The sequence below is a fragment of the Zalophus californianus genome, chromosome X, assembly GCF_009762305.2.
Source record: "Zalophus californianus isolate mZalCal1 chromosome X, mZalCal1.pri.v2, whole genome shotgun sequence".
NCBI lineage: Eukaryota > Metazoa > Chordata > Mammalia > Carnivora > Otariidae > Zalophus > Zalophus californianus.
Window position 1 is genome coordinate 54,997,068 of NC_045612.1, and position 21,178 is coordinate 55,018,245.

General features: G+C 35.6%; 1 protein-coding gene across 1 annotated transcript in view; it reads right to left on the bottom strand.

The window, feature by feature from the left end:
• Window positions 1-21,178, bottom strand: part of PCDH11X (protocadherin 11 X-linked) — a 649,257-nt gene that overhangs the window by 157,408 nt on the left and 470,671 nt on the right. The gene's annotated exons all lie outside the window — the stretch shown is intronic.

Consider the following 21,178-nt stretch of genomic DNA (forward strand, 5'->3'; position numbering starts at 1 on the left):
CTGTAATATATTTTTTTTCTAAAATCAGAGCAAGCCTATGCTATATGCTAGCCTCTTGAGTAGCAATTAGTCCTTTCCCTATAGGGAATGTATTGTTGAACTCAACATTTTGCAAAATCTCAGTAGATTTTCTATTTTCATTGCCTATGATAGCTCAGCAGAGTCTTCTATTGAAATTTTCTCATGGAATTTCTTACAGGAATTGGAGTATAAAGAAAAACATTGTTTTTACTTAACACCTTGCTCTGCCTCCAAATCTGAGGTGGTAAAAAAATAATGGGAAAAACAAAAATCAACAGACACTAACATGCGGATGACCCAATAGAAGTATTCTTAACTTGGTTAAGACACTTTATCTATAATATAGCTATTTTTCACAGCTAAAATTCATTTCTCACAATTAGAGTGTTGGGAATTAGAGAACATTACCATTATTTCCTAGGAAAATAAATTCAAGCATTGTATTATGGACTTCCTAGAAAACACTAAGATCATGCTTGACCTGGGATAATTAAAAAAGCCTATTTTTAAATAAAATAATTACACTTTGACAAACACTTGGATATATGTTGATCTGGACAATTATCAAAATTATTCTTTGTTAAAATTTTAAGATCAACAGTAGAAATGATTTCTTGATATATTTAAAATATGCGTGTAAGTATAAAAATGTTAAAGATAAATATTTTGAACCTGTTTAAAAATCTATTTTATTTTTTTCAAAGATTTTATTTACTTATTTGTCAGAGAGAGAGAGAGAGCAAGCGAGCACAAGCGGGGGAGCAGCAGGCTGAGGGAGAAGTAGGTTTCCTGCTGAGCAAGGAGCCCGATGTGGGACTCGATCCCAGGACCCTGGGATCATGGCCTGAGTCGAAGGCAGATGCTTAACCAACTGAGCCACCCAGGCATCCCTAAAAATCGGTTTTAAATAAAATTAGAACATTATTGAGTAAGGAAAATGTTAAGGTATAGGCAGGGAGAGATAGGAGGCCCCTGACTCCTCTGACTAGGCTCACACAGGGGGCTATGTGAGCAGACTCACAGAAATTCCAAATGCTAAGGCATACAAAACCAGAGGTAAGGGAACAAACCAGAACACCTGGCCCTGAATGTTAGGGAGTGTATATATATATATATATATATATATATATATTTTGGCAGCTACATTGTAATCAAAGAAAATGACCAGACCTTAAAGATGAAGTAAGTCTTTAAGGATGTTATCAATAGTCCTTGTTCAAACCAAGATGGGACAAGAATTTCAAGGCCACAAGCTTCCCAGTCGGTTCTCAATAAAAGACTGCCACTAAAAGCTACAGTGGCAATGCATTCAGGACTCCTTTCATTCTAGAGAGCTCTTTTCTTTCCTTTCTGTTCTCACCTTCACTTAATAAACTTTCACTTCACTTCACCCTTTTGTGTCCATGAGATTCATTCTTTGACACCATGAGACAAGAACCCTGCAACCCTGTAACATTATGAAACACAAGACATATGAAATACTTAGAGAGAAGGAATAGGTCAGAGATAGAAAAAGTGAAGGTGAAAGCATATCTCTATGCAATGATAATGATTAATGAAAGAGCCTTGCCCATTTTAAGTTTCATTGATATATACACAGCACATTTATTTTTTTAATATAAGGTGTTCATCTATAAGCAGTGCAAATGAAGAGTAGTACTAGCTGAAATTATATATATATATATAATTTATATATATATATATATATATAACCCACAGTGCTTTTACAATACACTTATAAATTATATTTATATATATTATATATATATAATATATATGTATAACCCACAGTGATTTTACAATACAGTTCAGGTAGAATCAATCTTCTAAATAAAATTCTGTAACACTCCACTTTTCATAAAATGGTTATACTTCCATGATAATTATCACACACGCACACATACACACACACACACACACACACGCACAATTCTAACTTATTGTTGGAATTAATAGTCAACTCTGGTAATACTTAAATATAGAATTTTCAAATAAAATGGTGTGAAAAAGAAAAGTGGCTTTATGCAGAGAGGTAAAGTACTTGTTTTCATTTTAAGACTGCAATTTTAATGTGGTATAAACCTTAGTTACCAAAATCTTTTCTAATTTGGTAACTGAAAATAACAGAAAAAAATAAAATGGATCTAGATTTATTTCTAAGGGTAAAGAGGTATGAATAAAAGAAACAAAACAGATGACATGACAACATGGTAAAGGAAACAAACACATTTAAAAAACATATCCTAGGAAATGTTTAGCTCTTAAGCTGAAAAATGAAAATTGGTTTACAAATCATTAAAGTCAAATATTGATAAATTTTCTTTAAAATTCAGGATGATAAGCAGACTCTGCATAAAATTTTCAACACTAATTCTGAAGAGACACAAAATCATGACATGAAATGGTCAAAAAAGTGAAACCATTTTCCTTCTCTAAAGCAATATATGTAGGAGGAGGAGTTAAGATGGCAGAGTACTAGGAGGACCTTATGCTTGCCTTGTCCCTCAAACACAACTAATTACCAAATCATTCTGAACACCCGTGAAATCAATCTGAGGACTGAGAGACCAAACTGCATAACTAGAGGGAGAAAAGAGGAAACATGAAAGGTAGGAGGTGCAGTGATGTGATTTGGAGGAAAAAAGTATCCCACGTGCTGCACAAGGGAGGGAGCCCTGATTATGGAGGGGGGGGGAGAGAGAGAGAGATGAAGAGGTGGAGATAAAACAGCATATTGAGGACTGCACAAGAAAAACACTTCCCCAAAACCACTGACTGGAAAAACAAGAGGGGCTGATTATTGCAAGACTTTATAAGGAGCAGAGCTGAAAATCTGAAGTTTTAGAAGTCATCACCATCACCAGTGTTGAGTCTGGCAAGTATAGTATTGCTCCAGTGAAGAAGGAGGGCAAAGACACAGGAACAGATGGTGTACTCTGAGGATTCCTTGGGTCATGCTGGGAGATACAGTTCCCCTTCTTGGAGTGCATTTGGGAGAAGGAGCACTGCCTCTCAGGGAACAAAAGAACCAGCAGGCACCATTAAGCTGCCCCATTCATTAGCATACAAGCAGAAAATCCTGCTGAGGACAGCTAACCTGGAGGATGGCTTTTTGCTGTGCTTTGCCATGAACTCCAAAGCCCTGTGCAGTTATGCAACTGCTTTTCTGGGACAAACCAGTATCAGCCACAGCATGGGGAAAATCTACTCCAGAGGATCAGTCCAGGTCCATGTCATTCCAGGTCCCTAAAATTTGGAGTTGTGAAATCCAGCCATGAGCATGAGATAAAAACAGAGGAGCACTGCACCACTGCCAGGAGGGCAGATGACATTGACACAGACAGGGTGAAAACAGGGATCTGCCAGAAGCGTGGGACATAAGAGGAGAGATAGTTCGTTCTTTTGTGAGGGCTTCCTGAACAGCAGTGAGTGTGGACTCCCCTCTCCAGGGAAGAGAGTGGGCTGAAGCCATTTTTCACACCTTCTATCAGCACAGATGGACTTCAGTGAGTGGCATAGCACACACAGTGGAAGCTTGAGACGCTTACACCAGCCCCACACCCATGAACTGTGCAGGTGCCTTTATTACTAAGGCAAGTGTGATTGAGAGCCATAGCAGCAGCAGGCCCCTCCCTTAGAAGACCAACACAAATCTCCCTACATGCACCACGTCTACTGATCATAGAGTGCTACAAAGCTTCAGCTGTAGTGTAAATAAGACCAGCCACAGGCTTCCTTTCTTTCCTTTATTTAAAGATTGATTGATTGATTGATATATTTATTTATTTATTTATTTATTTAGTCATTTATTTATTTGAGAGAGAGAGTACATGAGAGGGGGGAGGGTCAGAGGGAGAAGCAGGCTCCCCAGTGAGCAGGGAGCCCAATGTGGGACTCGATCCCAGGACTCCAGGATCATGACCTGAGCCGAAGGCCATTGCTTAATCAACTGAGCCACCCAGGCACCCCCAGGCACAGGCTTTCTTAACACACAAGACAGAGACCAAGACAAAATGACAATATGGAGGAATTCATCCCAAAAGAAAGAACAAGATGTCATGACCAGGGATCTAATCAGAATAGATATAAATAATACATAGAAGAATCAAACACCCTTACCACAGAGATAAAAGACCTATAAACTAGTCTGGCTGAAGTAAAAATGTTATAACTGAGATGCAAAACCAAATGGATGAAAGTGCCACAATATGGAAGAAGCAGGGAATGAGTAAGTGATATAGAGGATAAAATTATGGGACATATTGAAGCTGAAAAGAAGAGAGAAAGAAAAATATTAGACCATGAATGTAAACATAGGGAACTCAGTGACTGCATAAAACATAATAACATTCATATCCTAGAAGTCCAAGAAAAAGAAGACAAGGAAAAAGGCACAGAAGTTTTATAGGACCACCTTATAGCTAAAAACTTCCTTAGTCTGGGAAAAGAAACAGACATCCAAATTCAGAAGGCACAGAGACCTCCCATCAAAATCAACAAAAGCTATCCAACATCAAGACATATCGTACTTAAATTTGCAAAATACAGAGAAAAGGAAAGAATCCTGAAAGAAGCAAGGGAAAATAAATTCTCAACCTACAAGGGGAAGGAAATAAGGATCACAGCAGCTTTCTGCACAGAAACCTGTCAGGGCAGAAGAGAGAGGCATGATATATTCAACATATTGAATGGGAAAAATATGCAGCCAAGAATACTTTATCCATCAAGGCCGCCACTCAGAATAAAAGGAGAAATAAAGAGTTTCCTGGATAAATAAAAGTTAAAGGAATTCATCACCACTAAACCAGTCTAAAGGAAATATTAAAGGGGACTCTTTGAGAGGGAAAGAGCAAAAGCAACGATGACTAAAGAACAGAAAATCTCAAGAAACAATGATTTTACAGCTGATATGATGCACTAAATTCATACCTATCAGTAATCACTCTGAATGTAAATGGACTAAACACTCTAATCAAAAGACATAGGCTTGGGTATTAAAGAGGGCACATTCTGCGTGGAGCACTGGGTGTTATGCACAAACAATGAATCATGGAACACTACATCAAGAACTAATGATGTAATGTATGGTGATTAACGTAACAATAAAAAATTTAAAAAAGGACATAGGCTATCAGAATGGATTAAAAAAAAAAAGACCCATGTACATTCTGGCTACAAGAGACACATTTTAAACCTTAAGAAACCTCCAGATTGGAAAGTGAGGGGATGGAGCACCATCTATCATGCTAATGGACATGGAAAAAAAAAAAAGCCATAATAGCTATACATACATCAAACAAACTTGATTTTAACAAGAGTTGACGAAGGGCACTATATCATAATTAAGGGGTCTATCCAACAAGAATATCTAACAATTGTAAATCTTAAGACCCCCAATGTGGGAACATAGAAATACATAAATCAATTATTAACAAACAGAAAGAAACTCATTGATAATAATAAAATAATGGTAGGGCACTTAACAACTCACAGCAATGGACAAATCATCTAGCAGAAAATCAAGGAAACAATGGCTTTGAATGACAAACTGAACCACATGGACTTAAAAGATATGTTCAGAATATTTCATCCTAAAGCAGAAGAATACACATTGTTCTGAATGCACATGGAACATTCTCCAGAATAGATCACATACTGGATCACAAATCAGGCCTCAGCAAGTACAAAAAGATTGTGATCATATCATACCATGCATATTTTCAGAGCACAACACTATGAAACTTGAATTCAACCACAAGAAACCATTTGGAAAGACCACAAATGCATGGAGGTTATGGAACATCTTAATAAAGAGTGAATGGGCTAATCAGGAAATTAAAGAAGAGATTAAAAAAATATGGAAGCAAATGAAAATGAAAACACAATAGTCCAGAACTTTTGGGATGCGTCAAAGACAGTCATGAGAGGGACGTATGTAGCTATATAGGCCTACATCAAGAAGCAAGAGAAGTCTCAAATGCACAACCTAAAATTACACCTAAAGGAGTTAGAAAAGGAACAGCAAGTAAAGCCTAAAGCCAACAGAAGAAAGGAAATAATAAGGATCAGAGAAGAAATAAATGATATAGGAACAAACAAACGTACAAAAAAAAAAAAAAAAAAGACCAGATCAATGAAACTAAGAGCTGATTCTTTTAAAGAATTAATAAAATTGACAAACCCCTAGCCAGACATATCAAAATGAAAACAGAAAGGAGCCAAATAAATAAAATCAAGAATGAAAGAGGAGATATCGCAACCCACAACAAAGAAATACAAACAATTATTAGAATAGTATAAAAAATATATGCCAACAAATTAGGCTATCTGGAAGAAATGGATAAATCCCTAGAAACATACAAACTATTAAAACTGAAACATGAAAAAATATAAATTTGAACAGAAGAATAACTAGCAAAGAAACTGAATCAATAATAAAAATCTCCCAAAAAACAAAAGTCCAGGGAAGATGGCTTCCCAGGAGAATTCTATCAGACATATAAGAAGAGTTAATGCCTAGTCTCAAACTCTTCCAAAAACTAGAAATGGAAGGAAAACTTCCAAACTCATCCTACGAGGCCAGCATTACCTTGATTCCAAAACCAGACAAAGATTCCACTAAAAAGAAGAATTACAGGCCAACATTGCTGATTAACATAGATGCAAAAATTCTCAACAAGATACAAAGCAAATTAAATCCAGCAGTATATTTAACAAACTATTCAACATGATCAAGTAGGATTTATTCCTGAGCTGCAGGGCTGGTTCTATATTTGCAAACCAATCAATATGATACATAACATTAATAAATGAAAAGATAAGAAACATGATCTCCTCAACAGATGCAAAAAAAATTTGACAAAAACAGCATGCATTCTTGATAAAAATGCTCAAAAATTAGTGATGGGGGAGCATACCCAACATTATAAAAGTCATATATGAAAGACCCACAGGTAACATCATCCTCAATGGGGGAAAAACTGAGAGTTCTTCCTCTACAGTCAGGAACAAGATAGGATGTCCTCTCTCACCATTGTTATTTAACGTTATTACTGGAAGTCCTAGTCACAGCAATCAGAAACAAATAGAAATAAAGGCATCCAAATCAGCAAGGAAGAAATCAAACTGTCAATATTCCCAAGCAACAAGATACTCTATATAGAAAACCTGAAAGACTCTACCAATATATTGCTAAAATTGATACATGAATTCAGCGGTCACAAGATATAAAATCAATGTATAGAAATCTGTTGCATTTCTATACACAAGTAATGAAGAAGGAAAGAGAAATCAAGGAATTGATCCCATTTACAATTGTACCAAAAATGATTAGATACCTAGGAATAAACCAAACCAAGGAGGTAAAAGATTTATACTCTGAAAACTACAGAATACTCATGAAAGCAATTGAAGAGGACACAAAGAAATTGAAAAAATGTCCATGCTCATGGATTGGAAGAACACATAATGTTAAAATATGTATACTATATAAGTAATCTACACATTTAATGTAATCCCTATGAAAATACCACCAGCATTTTTCACAGAGAACAAACCATCCTAATATTTGTATGGAAACACAAGAGACCCCATATAGCCAAAGCAAACTTGAAAAATAAAAACAAAGCTGGGGGCATCACTCTGGACTTCAAGATATAATACAAAGCTATAGTCCTGAATATAGTATGGTACTGACACAAAGATATACACGTAGATCAATGGAACAGAACGGAGAATGCAGAAATGGACCTACAACTATGTGGTCAACTAATTTTTGACAAAGCAAGAAAGAATATCCAATGGGAAAAAGACAGTCTCTTCAACAAATGGTGTTGGGAAAACTGGACAGCCACATGCAGAAAACTGAAACTGGACTGCTTTCTTACACCATACACAAAAATAAATTCAAAATGGATGAAAGACCTAAATGTGAGACAGAAAACCATCAAAATCCAAGAGGAGAACTCAGGCAGCAACCTCTTTGTCTTCAGCTATAGCAATTTCTTACTAGACACATCTCTGGAGGCAAGGGAAACAAAGCAAAAATGAACTATTGGGACTTCATCAAGATAAAAAGCTTTTGCACAGGCAAGGAAACAATCAATAAAACTAAAAGTTAGCCTACAGAATGGGAGAAGATATTTACAAATTATATATCTTTTTTTAAAGATTTTATTTATTTATTTGAGAGAGAGAGAGAGCACATGGAAGGGAGAGGGTTAGAGGGAGAAGCAGCCTCCCTGCTGAGCAGGGAGCCTGATGCGGGACTCGATCCTGGGACTCCAGGATCATGACCTGAGCCCAAGGCAGTTGCTTAACCAACGGAGCCACCCAGGTGCCCTACAAATTATATATCTGATAAAGTGTTTGTATCCAAAATGTATAAAGAACTTATCAAACTCAATACCCAAAAAACAAATAATCCAGTCAATAAATTGGCAGAAGACATAGACATTTTTCCCAAGAAGATATCCAGATGGCCACCAGAAACAAGACAAGATGCTCAAAAGCACTCATCATCAGGGAAATAGAAATCAAAATCCCAGTGAGATACCACCTCACACTGGTCATAATGGTTAAAATTAACAACATAATAAGCAACAGATGTTAGTGATGGTGTGGAGAAAGGGGAACCTTCTTACACTGTGTGTGGGAATGCAAATTGGTGCAACCACCTTGTACAACAGTGTCGAATTGCCTCAAAAAAATAAAATTAGAACTATCCTATGACCTAGCAATTGCATTACAAGTTATTTACCCACAGGATACAAAAATATTGATTTGAAGGAACACATGCACCCCAATATTTATAGCAGCATTATCAACAATAGTCAAATTATGGATAGAGCCCAAATGTCCATCGACTGATGATTGGATAAAGAATTTGTGGAATATATATATATATATATATATATATATATATATATATATATATAATATATATAGGATTATTACTCAGCTATCAAAAATAATGAAATATTGCTATTTGAAAGGATGTGGATGGAGCTATGGTATATTATGCTAAGTGAAACAAGTCAGTAAAAGACAGATACCATATGATTTCACTCATATGTGGAATTTAGAAACAATACAGATGAACATGGGGGAAGGGAAAAAAAAGAGGGAAGCAAACCATAAAAGACCTTTAACTATAGAGGACAAACTGAAGGTTGATGGAGAGGAGGTGGGTGGGGGATGGACTAAATGGATGATGGATATTAAGGAGGGCACTTGTTTTGTTGAACACAGGGGTGATATATGTAAGTGATGAACCACTATATTCTACTTATGAAACCAATGTTACACTCTTTGTTAACCAACTAGAATTTAAATAAAAGTTTGAAAAAATTAAGTATTATATGTACTATTATATACTAACTCAGAAATTAATAGATATATTCATTATAATTACACAGGTTTTTTTGCATAAAATACGGTCCATCTCCAAATATATCCCTAAATTCCAATTGCTTCTTAACGTTTAAAGGTTTTTATCATTTGTATTTTTGAAGAACGCATACTGCTCTAGATTTTTGCAATATCAAGATAAGCACAGTACTTGTCCTTTGAGATTCTATGGTGGATGTGAATCAGTATAATGAAAATGAAATTCTTTTACTAATACAACCAAATATTATATTATAAACAACTATGTATAGCATTTATGTGTAACTTAAAATGTATTTTACTAATATACAAAGTGAGTATATAAGTTAAATTTGCTTTTACCAATAAAATTGGTTTCACAGCATTTGGTATTCTGAAATCAAATGTATTAATACATTTAAACACAATAGTTCAGGTATCATTATTTGTATTTATACAAATTTGATAATAATATAAAAATCTAAGTTTACATAAGTGCTTACTTTGAAATACAGTTGAGTTTTTTTTCATTTTTTTGTATTTTGACAAAAAGAAATCATAATTAGTAATTTAGAACAATAGAAATTACTGGGATTCTTGAGGCACGTGGGTGGCTCAGTCAGTTAAGCCTCTGACTATTGATTTCAGCTCAGGTCATGATCTCAGGATCAGAGGTCAGGCCCACATCAGGCTCTGTGCTGGGTGTGGAGCCTGCTTGGGATTCTCTCCCTCTCTCTCTGCCCCTACCCCCCGACTTATGCATGCATGCTCTCTTTCTAAAAAATAAATGAATAACTGAATGGAACACTGGGTGTTATACGCAAACAATGAATCATGGAACACTACATCAAAAACTAATGATGTAATATATGGTGATTAACAGAACATAATAAAAAGATAAATGAATAAGAAATTACTGTGATTCTTATGCTATAAAGTTTAAATTAAGGAAAAATATTTTATAGTAAAAAATGCAGCTCCTATTTAAGTCACATAAGAATTACTAAAATTTATCATGAAAACAATATCAAAATATGCTGTATTATTCTATACAGGCATACTTTAATATTTCCTGTGTAATCCTAACACAGATATTCAAGAACTTAACATTCTCTAGAAACATCCGGCTACATGTAAAAGAATTACTGATAAATAGATAATGCTCAAATCACTTAAAGGTCAACAGAGCTCACCACAAAATTGATAGTGTACGTGTAATGTTTGTTTATCAAGAATCATGCATGGGGTGCCTGGGTGGCTCAGTCGTTAAACATTTGCCTTTGGCTCAGGTCATGATCCCAGGGTCCTGGGATCGAGCCCCGCATCAGGCTCCCTGCTCCGCGGGAAGCCTGCTTCCCCCTCTCCCACTCCCCCTGCTTGTGTTCCTGCTCTCACTGTGTCTCTCTCTGTCAAATAAATAAATAAAATCTTAAAAAAAAGAATCATGCATAGACCTATAATTGCCATTTACTTCAATAAAGTAGTGACAATTGCAGTTGTTTTCTCATGTATATTTTTTATATTTTTAAAAATATTTTATTTATTTATTTGAGAGAGAGAGAGAGGAAGAAGGGGGAGATGCAGAGGGAGAGGGAGAAGCGGGCTCCCCACTGAGCAGGGAGGTCGACATGAGGCTCAAACTCAGAACCCTGGGATCATGACCTGAGCTGAAGGCAGATGCTTAACCAACTGAGCCACCCAGGTGCCCCTCATGTATAATTTTTAAATTCACATAATCTTCTTTAATAAAATTGTAAAAGGTCATTATTGTGGGGGTAAATAAGATTTGAAAACATTTTTAAAGATACTGAATTGAAAATAAATATCTTTGCCACCAGAGTCAATTGAAGGATAATACTTTATGTAACATTCATCTATTTCTCCTCCTTAACTTTGTGCATTATAATGTTTATTATGCTTTCCAATACAGAGAAAAAATTGATAAACCAAGTTTCAGTTTACCTAAAACCAAACACATATTCTAAGTTATTATCGGCTAACTCTTGAGAGCAAATTCTTTCCTTATGCTAAGCCACATAAATATTTGTACTGAAGGTCACAGAATATAACAGAATCAGTATTAAAACAAAATGATGCACTTTAAGTTTGTAACAACAAATTAATAGGACACTACTTAGTTTCCTTTGAATAATGCTAATTTGAAATCATTCTGCAAGATATGACAGAAATATCCAATTATTCTTTTGTATAATTCAAGTTACACAAGTGCATCTCTGGTTGATTGAAAAATAAGCTGTGACATTATTGTACTTATGTAGATTGCACATTCTGAACCACAAAAATAGTGAAGTTCAAGTCAAATTTTCTGTTCAAATTGTGTGAAAGTTTAAGACTACAAAATGCAAAAGTTGCAAGGTGATTAATATAATAAGCATCTTATTTACAGTGAAAGCAATGTTGCAAACATAAAATAAATTTCTCATATCTGTATATTAATATTTCTACCAATATCTGTCCCGGTCCTGAATGTCCATAAAAGTTAGTTTACTACTGGATCAAAGAACTATTCACTTCAAAATTGACAACAACTAAAGTTATAATACTGGCTTTATTATAGAGGTAACTAGAACCCTAAAAATTGAAAGGAGGCATTTTCACTAAATACACAATTTCTGTTTTGTACATTAATAGAATTTTATTCAACCAAACATGCTGTACCATGCCAAATAGTTCCTTTTCTTTATAACCTAGAGTTATAGTGTCTTTTTTTTACTGTGAATATTCTTTTTATTATTTTTTTAATTTGAGTATAGTTGACACACAATGTTACATTAGTTCAGGTGTATAGCATAGTGATTTGACAAATTTATGCATTATACTATGCTCACCACAAATGAAGCTACCATCTGTCACCATACAACACAATTACAATGTTACTGACCATATTTCCTGTGTTGTGTCCTTTATTCCTGTGACTTATTCATCCCATAACTGAAAGCCTTTATGTACGTCTTTTTAAATTTCTGAACTCATTTTTTTAGTCATCACAAAATCTTTCCAATCCATAAACTACTGGCTATATTTTTTGCTCTTTTATTTGGGGGATATCTTTGGGAGCACTTTAACACATAGTGCTTCAAATATCACTTTTTGGGCGCCTGGGTGGCTCCGTTGGTTAAGCGACTGCCTTCAACTCAGGTCATGATCCCGGAGACCCGGGATCAAGTCCTGCGTCGGGCTCCCTGCTTGGCGAGGAGCCTGCTTCTCCCTCTGACCCTCTCCCCTCTCATGTACTCTCTCTCTTTCTCGCTTTCTCAAATAAATAAATCTTTTTAAAAAAAAGTCACTCTTTTTTAATGTTGACACTACTTAAGCACGTCAAAGGGCAGAAAGATACAACCTAAATTTTTATCTAGAATATAATTTCACAGGCTAAAAACCAGAGCCCTTAAAAAGTTACCTGAATCAACATGTTCAGTATACAAAGGGTACAAATTTACTACTAGAAGATGGAGATCTGAGGCGCGGCATAGTGATTATAGCCAGCAATACTGCATTTTGTACTTTAAAATGGCTACAAGACTAGATCTTAATGTTCTCACCTCAATAAAGAAATAATTATGTTAGAGCTACCATTTGAACCAGCAATTGCACTACTGGGTATTTACCCCAAAGATACAAATGTAGGGACCTGAAGGGGTACGTGCACCCCAATGTTTATAGCAGCAATGTCCACAATAGCCAAACTGTGGAAAGAGCCAAGATGTCCATCGACAGATGAATGGATAAAGAAGATGTGGTATATATACACAATGGAATATTATGCAGCCATCAAAAGGAATGAGATCTTGCCATTTGCAACGACGTGGATGGAACTGGAGGGTGTTATGCTGAGTGAAATAAGTCAATCAGAGAAAGACATGTATCATATGACCTCACTGATATGAGGAATTCTTAATTTGCATTTCCCTGAAGATAAGTGATGTTGAGCATCTTTTGTTGTGTTTGTTGGCCATCTGTATGGCTTCTTTGGAAAAATGTCTGTTCACGACTTCTGCACATTTTTAATTGGATTATTTGTGGTGTTTTTGGTGTTGAGTTGTATAAGTTCTTTATATATTTTGGACTTTTTTCATTTCATTTTGTTTTGTTTTTTCATCATGATAAGTGTACTCTTTAGTCCCCATCCCCTATTTTCCCATACCCACTCCCACCTCCCTTCTGGCAACCAGCAGTTTGATCTCTACAGTTAAGAGTCTGTTTTTCCATTTTTCTCTCCCTCTTTTTTCTTTGCTCATTTCTTTTGTTTCCTAAATTCCACATGAGTGAGATCTTATGTTATTTGTATTTCTCTGACTGACTTATTTCACGTAGATTATACTCTCTAGCTCTATCCATGTTGCTTCAAATGGCAAGATTTCATTCTTTTCGTGGCTGAATAATATTCCATTGAATATATATATACCACCTCTTCTTTACCCATTCATCTACTGATGAACACTTGGGCTGCTTCCATAGTTTGGCTATTGTAAATAATGCTGCAATAAACATAGGGGTGCATGTATCCCTTTGAGTTAGTGTTTTTGTTTTCTTTGGTTAAATAACCATTAGTGTGATCCCTGGATCATAAGGTAGTTCTATTTTTAATTTTTTGAGGAACCCCCATACTGTTTTCCACAGTGGCTACACCATTTTGCATTCCCACCAACTGTGCAACAGGGTTCCTTTTTCTCCACATCTTCACTAACACTTGCTGTTTCTTGTGTGTGTGTGTGTGTGTGTGTGTGTGTGTGTGTTGTCTTTCTGACAGGTGTGTAGTGATGTCTCATTGTAGTACTGGTTTGCATTTCCCTATTGATGATTGATATTCAGCATCTTTTCATGTGTTTGTTGGCTATTTGTATGTCTTTTTTTGGAGAAATGTCTGTTCATGTCTTCTGTCCATTTTTAAACTGGATTATTTATTTTTTGGGTGTTGAGTTGTATCATTTTTTATGTGTTTTGGATACTAACCCTTTATCAGATATGTCATTTGCAAATATCTTCTCCCGTTCCATAGGTTGCCTTTTAGTTTTGCTGATTATTTACTTCACTGTACAAAGGTTTTAATTTTGATGTAGTCCCAATAATTTATTTTTGCTTTGGTTTTCTTTGCCTCCAGAGACAGAACTAGACAGATGTTGTTATGGTTGATGTCAGAGAAATTACTGTATGTGCTCTCTTCTAGGATTGTTATGGTTTCGGGTCTCACATTTAGGTCTTTAATATATTTCGGATTTCTTTTTGTGTATGGTATAAGTGGTCCAGTTTCATTTTTCTGTAAGTTTCCAGTTTTCCCAACACTATTTGCTGTAAAGCCTTTTCCCATTGCCTATTCCTGCCTCCTTTATTGAAAATTAAATGATCATATAATCATGGGTTTATTTCTGGGCTCTGTCTTTTCTATTGATCTATGTGTCTATTTTAGTGCAAGGACCATACTATTTTGATGATTACAGATTTGTAGTATATCTTAAAATCTGGGATTATGATACCTCCAATTTTATTCTTCTTTTTCAAGATTGCTTTGTGTATTTGGGGTCTTTTGTGGTTTGATACAAATGTTAAGATTATTTGTTCTAGCTCTGTGAACAATGCTGTCAGTATTTTGAAAGGAATTGCATTAAATCTGTAGATTGCTTTGGTTTTCATGGGTATTTTAATAATATTTTTTGCCCAACCCATGAGAATGTAATATATTTCCATTTGTTACTGTCGACTTCAAATTTTCATCATAGTTTTATTCTTTTCAGAGTACAGGCCTTTCACTTCCTTGGTTAAATTTATTCCTATGTATTTTATTATTTTTGGTGCAATGTGAGTGAGACTGGTTTCTTAATTTCTCTTTCCACAACTTTACTATTAATATATAGAAATGCAATGGATTTGTATCCTGCAACCTCACTGAATTCATTAATCAGTTCTAGTATGTTCTTGGTGGAGTCTTTAGGGTTTTCTATGAATAATATCATGTCATCTGCAAATAGTGAAAGTTTTATTTCTTTTTTACCAATTTGGATGCCTTTCATTTCTTTTGTTGTCTGTTTTCTGTGGCTAGGAATTACTATGTTGAATAAAGGTGGTGAGAGTGGACACCATTTTCTTTTTCTGATTTTAGGGAAAAGGCTGTTTGCCCTCATTGAGTATGATGTTAACTGTGGGTTTTTCATATAAGGCCTTTATTATAGTGAGGTATGTTCCTTCTAAACCTACTTTTTTTGTTGTTGTTGTTGTTGTTTTTTAATCATGAATGGGTGTTGTTCTGTGGCCTAACATCTGGACCTATATTTTTAATTTAAATTCAAGTAAGTTAGTATACAGTGTATTATTAGTTTCAGGTGAAGAATTTAGTGATTCATCAGTTGCATATAAAACCCACTACTCATTACATTAAGAGCCCTCCTTAATACCCATCACCCAATTACCCTATCTCCTCCAGCGACCCTCAGTTTGTTCCCTATAGTTAAGATTCTCTTATGGTTTGCCTCCCTCTTTTTTTATATTATTTTATTTTTCCTTCCCTTCCTATATGTTCATCAGTATTGTTTCTTAAATTGCACATATGAGTGAAATCATATGGTATTTGTCTTTCTCTGACTTATTTTGCTTAGCATAACACACTCTAGTTCCATTCACAGTGTTGCAAATGGCAAGCTATCAGTCTTTTTGATGGCTGAGTAATATTCCATTCAATATATATAAAACATCTCCTTTATCCTTTCATCCGTGGTTAGATATCTGGACCCTATCCATACTTTAGCTATTGTGGACATGCACCCCATAAACTTTGGGGTGCATGAGACACTTTGAATCACTATTTTTGTATCCTTTGGATAAATACCTAGTAGCACAATTGTTGGGTCATAGGGTAGTTCTATTTGTAACTTTTTGAGGAAACTTCACACTGTTTTCTGAAGTGGCTCCACCAGTTTGCATTCCCATCAACAGTGGAAGAGGGTTCCCCTTTCTCTACATCCTCACCAACATCTATTGTTTCCTGAGGTGTTAATTTTAGCCATTCTGACCAGTGGGAAATGGTATCTCATTGTGGTTTTGATTTATATTTCCCTGATGATGAGTGATATTGAGCATTTTTTCATGTGTCTATTAGCCATTTGTATGTCTTCTTGTAGAAATTTCTGAACAGGTCCTTTGCACATTTCTTGACTAGATTTTTGTTTTGTTTTGTTTTCTCGGAGGGGGGTGTTGAGTTTGATAAGTTCTTTATAGATTTTGGGTACTAGCCCTTTATCTGATAAGTCATTTGCAAATATATTCTCCTATTCTGTAGGCTGACTTTTAGTTTTGTTGATTGTTTCCTTCCCTTGCAGAAGAATTTTATCTTGATGAAGTCCCAATAGTTCATTTTTGCCTTTCTTTCCTTTGCCCCTGGAGACAAGTCTAGTAAGAAGTTGCTGCAGCTGACATCAAAGAGATTGCCTGTGTTATCCTCTAGCATTTGGATGGTCTCACATTTAGGTCTTTCATCATTTTGAATTTATTTTTATGTGTGGTGTAAGAGAGTGGTCCAGTCTATTCTTCTGCATGTTGCTGTCCAGTTTTCCGAACACTGTTTGTTGAAGAGACTGTATTTTTTCCACTGGATATTTTTTTTTTTTGCTGGATATTTTTTTTTGCTTTGTTGAAGACTAGTTGACCATAGATTTGAGGATACATTTCTGGGTTTTCTATTCTTTTCCGTTGATCTAAGTGTCTGTTTATGTACCAGTGCCATACTGTCTTGATGATTACAGCTTTGTAATACAGTTTGAAGTCCGGCTTTGTGATGCCTCCAGGCTTCATGTTCTTTTTCAACATTACTTTGGCTATTTGGGGTCTTTTCTGGTCCAATACAAATTTTAGAATTGTTTTTTTCTAGTTCTGTGAAAAATGCTGGTGTTATTTTGATAAGGATTGAATGAGTGTGTAGATTGCTCTAAGTAGCATAGATATGTTAACGGTATTTGTTCTCCCAATCCATGAGCATGAAATATTTTTCCATTTCTTTGTGTATTCCTCAATTTCTTTCATAAGTGTTCTATAGTTTTCAGAGTAGAGATCGTTTACCTCTTTCATTAGCTTATTCCTAGGTATCTTTTGCTTTGTGGTGCAATTGTAAGTGGGATTGATTCCTTTGTTTCTCTTCTGCAGCTTCATTTTTGGTGTATAGAAATGCAACAGACTTCTGTGCAAATATTTTATATCCTGCAAATTCGCTGAATTCCTGTATCAGTTCTAGCAATTTTTTGGTGGAGTCTTTTGGGTTTTCTACAAATGTATCATGTCATCTGCAAAGAGGATAAGTTTGATTTCTTCCTTCCTGATCTGGATGTCCTTTTTTTTTTTTTCTTTTCCTTGTCTGATTGCTGAGCCTAGGACTTCCAGTACTATGTTGAACAACCATGATGAGAGTGGACACCCTGATGTGTTGCCTGACCTTAGGGGAAAAGCTTTGTTTTTTCCTCATTGAGGATGAGATTATCTGTGTGTCTTTCATATTTGGCCTTTATGATGTTGAGATATGTTACTTGTATCCCTACATTTTTGAGGGTTTTTATCAAGAAAGGATGCTATATTTTGTCAAATGCTTTTTCTGCATCTATTGAAAGAATCATATGGTTCTTATCATTTATTTTATTAATGTACTGTATCACATCGATTTATTTGTGGACATTGAACCACCCTTGCAGCCCAGAAATAACTTCTGCTTGGTCATGGTGAATAATCCCTTTAATGCACTGTTGGATCCCATTAGCTAGTAGCTTGTTGAGAATTTTTACATCCATATTCACCAGGGATATTGGTATGTAATTCTCCTTCTTAGTAGGGTCTATGTCTGGTTTTGAAATCAAGGTAATACTGGCTTCAGGGAATGATTTTGGAAATTTTCTTTCCATTTCTAGGAAGAATAGGTATTAATTCTTATTTAACAGTTTGTTAGATTTCCCCTGGGAAGACATCTGGCCCTGCACTCTTGTTTGTTGGGAGATTTTTGATTTTTGATTCAATTTCATTGCTGGTTCAGATTTTCTATTTTTCCTGATTCAGTTTTGATAGTTAATATGTTTCTAGGAACTTAAACATTTTTTCCAGTTTGCCTAATTTGTTGACATATAATTTCTCATAATATTCTCTTATAATTGTATTTCTGCACTGTAGTTGTGATCTCTCCTCTTTCATTCACGATTTCATTTTTTTGGGGTCCTTTCTATATTTTTTTGATGAGTCTGGCTAGGTGTTTATCAATGTTGTTAATTCTTTCAAAGAACCAGCTCCTAGTTTCATTGATCTGTTCTACTATTATTTTTTAATCTATGTCATTGATTTCTGTTCTAATTTTTATTATTCCCTTCTCCTGCTGGATTTAGGCTTTATTTGCTGGTCTTTTCTGAGCTTCTTTAGGTGTAAGGTTAGGGCTTTTTTGAGATTTTTTTTGTGTCTTAAGGAAGGCCTGTATTGCTATACACTTCCCTGTTAGGACCACCTTTGCTGCATCCCAAAGGTTTTGGACTCTCATATTTGTACTTTTGTTTCTTTTTATATATATATTTTTTAAATTCTTCTTTGATTTCCTGGTTGACCCATTCATTCTTTAGTAGCGTGATCTTTTTCTTTTTTTTTAAAGATTTTATTTATTTATTTGTCACAGAGAGAGAGAGCATGCACAAGTAGAGAGAGTGGCAGATAAGGAGGGAGAAGCAGGCTCCCCACCAAGCAGGGAGCACAATGTAGGGCTCAATCCCAGAACCCTTGGATCATGACCTGAGCCAAAGGCAGATGCTTAACGGACTAAGACACCCAGGTGCCCTTAGTAGCATGATCTTTAAACTTCATGTGTTTGTGGTCCTTCTAATTTTTTTTCTTGTGGTTGACTTCAAGTTTCATAGGACTGTGGTCTGAAATTATGCATGGCATGATCTCAATCTTTTTGTACTTCTTGAGCCCTGATTTGTGACCCAGTATGTGATCTATTCTGGAGAATTTTGCATGTGCACTTGAAAAGAATGCATATTCTGCTGCTTTGGATGAAATGTTCTGAATATATCTGTTAAGTACATCTGGTCTACTGTGTCTGTCAAAGCCCTTGTTTCCTTGTTGATCTGTTTAGATGATCTTTCCATTGTTGTGAGTGGGTGTTGAAGTCCCTTACTATTGTTGTATTATTATCAATGATTTTCTTTAATTTTGGTATAATTGATTTATATATTTGGCTGTTCCTCAGTTAGGGGCATAATTATTTACAATTGTTAGGTCTCCTTGTTGGATAGACCCCATTAATTTTTTTATTTTTTAAATATTTTATGTATTTTTATTTGTGTGTGAGAGAGAGAGAAAACAAGCAGGGGGAGCAGAAGGCAGAGGGAGAAGTAGGCTCCCCCCTGAGCAAGGACCCCAATGTGGGACTTGATTCCAGGACCTTGGGATCATGACCTGAACCTAAGGCAGATGCTTAACTGACTGAACCACTCAGGTGTCCCTAGACTCCTTTATTATGATAAAGTGTTATTCATTTCTTATTACAGTCTTTGGTTTAAAATCTAATTTGTGTTGTGATGTGCACCGGGTGTTATACGTAACTAATGAATCATTGACACTACATCAAAAACTAATGATGTACTATACAGTGGCTAACGGATGATAATAAAAAAATAAATAAACATCTATTTTAAACAAAAAAATCTAATTTGTCTGAGAGACAAATCAAGGAGTCGATCCCATTCACAATTGCACCCAAAACCATAAGATACCTAGGAATAAATTTAACCAAAGAGGCAAAGGATCTGTACTCAGAAAACTATAAAATACTCAGGAAAGAAATTGAAGAAGACACAAAGAAATGGAAAAACGTTCCATGCTCATGGATTGGGAGAACCAACATTGTGAAGATGTCAATGCTACCTAGAGCAATCTACACACTCAATGCAATCCCCATCAAAACACCATCCACTTTTTTCAAAGAAATGGAACAAATAATCCTAAAATTTGTATGGAACCAGAAGAGACCCCGAATAGCCAGAGGAATATTGAAAAAGAAAAGCAAAGCTGGCGGCATCACAATTCCGGACTTCCAGCTCTATTACAGAGCTGTCATCATCAAGACAGTATGGTAGTGGCACAAAAACAGACACATAGATCAATGGAACAGAATCAAGAGCCCAGAAATGGACCCTCAACTCTATGGTCAACTTATCTTTGACAAAGCAGGAAAGAATGTCGAATGGAAAAAAGACAGTCTCTTCAACAAATGGTGTTGGGAAAATTGGACAGCCACATGCAGAAGAATGAAACTGGACCATTTCCTTACCCCACACACAAAAATAGACTCCAAATGGTTGAAAGACCTAAACGTGAGACAGGAGTCCATCAAAATCCTAAAGGAGAACACAGGTAGCAACCTCTTCGACCTCAGCCGCAGCAACTTCTTCCTAGAAACATCGCCAAAGGCATGGGAAGCCCGGGCAAAAATGAACTATTGGGATTTCATCAAGATAAAAAGCTTTTGCACAGCAAAAGAAACAGTCCACAAAACCAACAGACAACCGACAGAATGGGAGAAAATATTTGCAAATGACATATCAGATAAAGGGCTAGTATCCAAAATCTATAAAGAACTTATCAAACTCAACACCCAAAGAACAAATAATCCAATCAAGAAATGGGCAGAAGACATGAACAGACATTTTTCCAAAGAAGACATCCAAATGGCCAACAGGCATATGAAAAAGTGCTCCACATCGCTCGGCATCAGGGAAATCCAAATCAAAACCTCAATGAGATACCACCTCACACC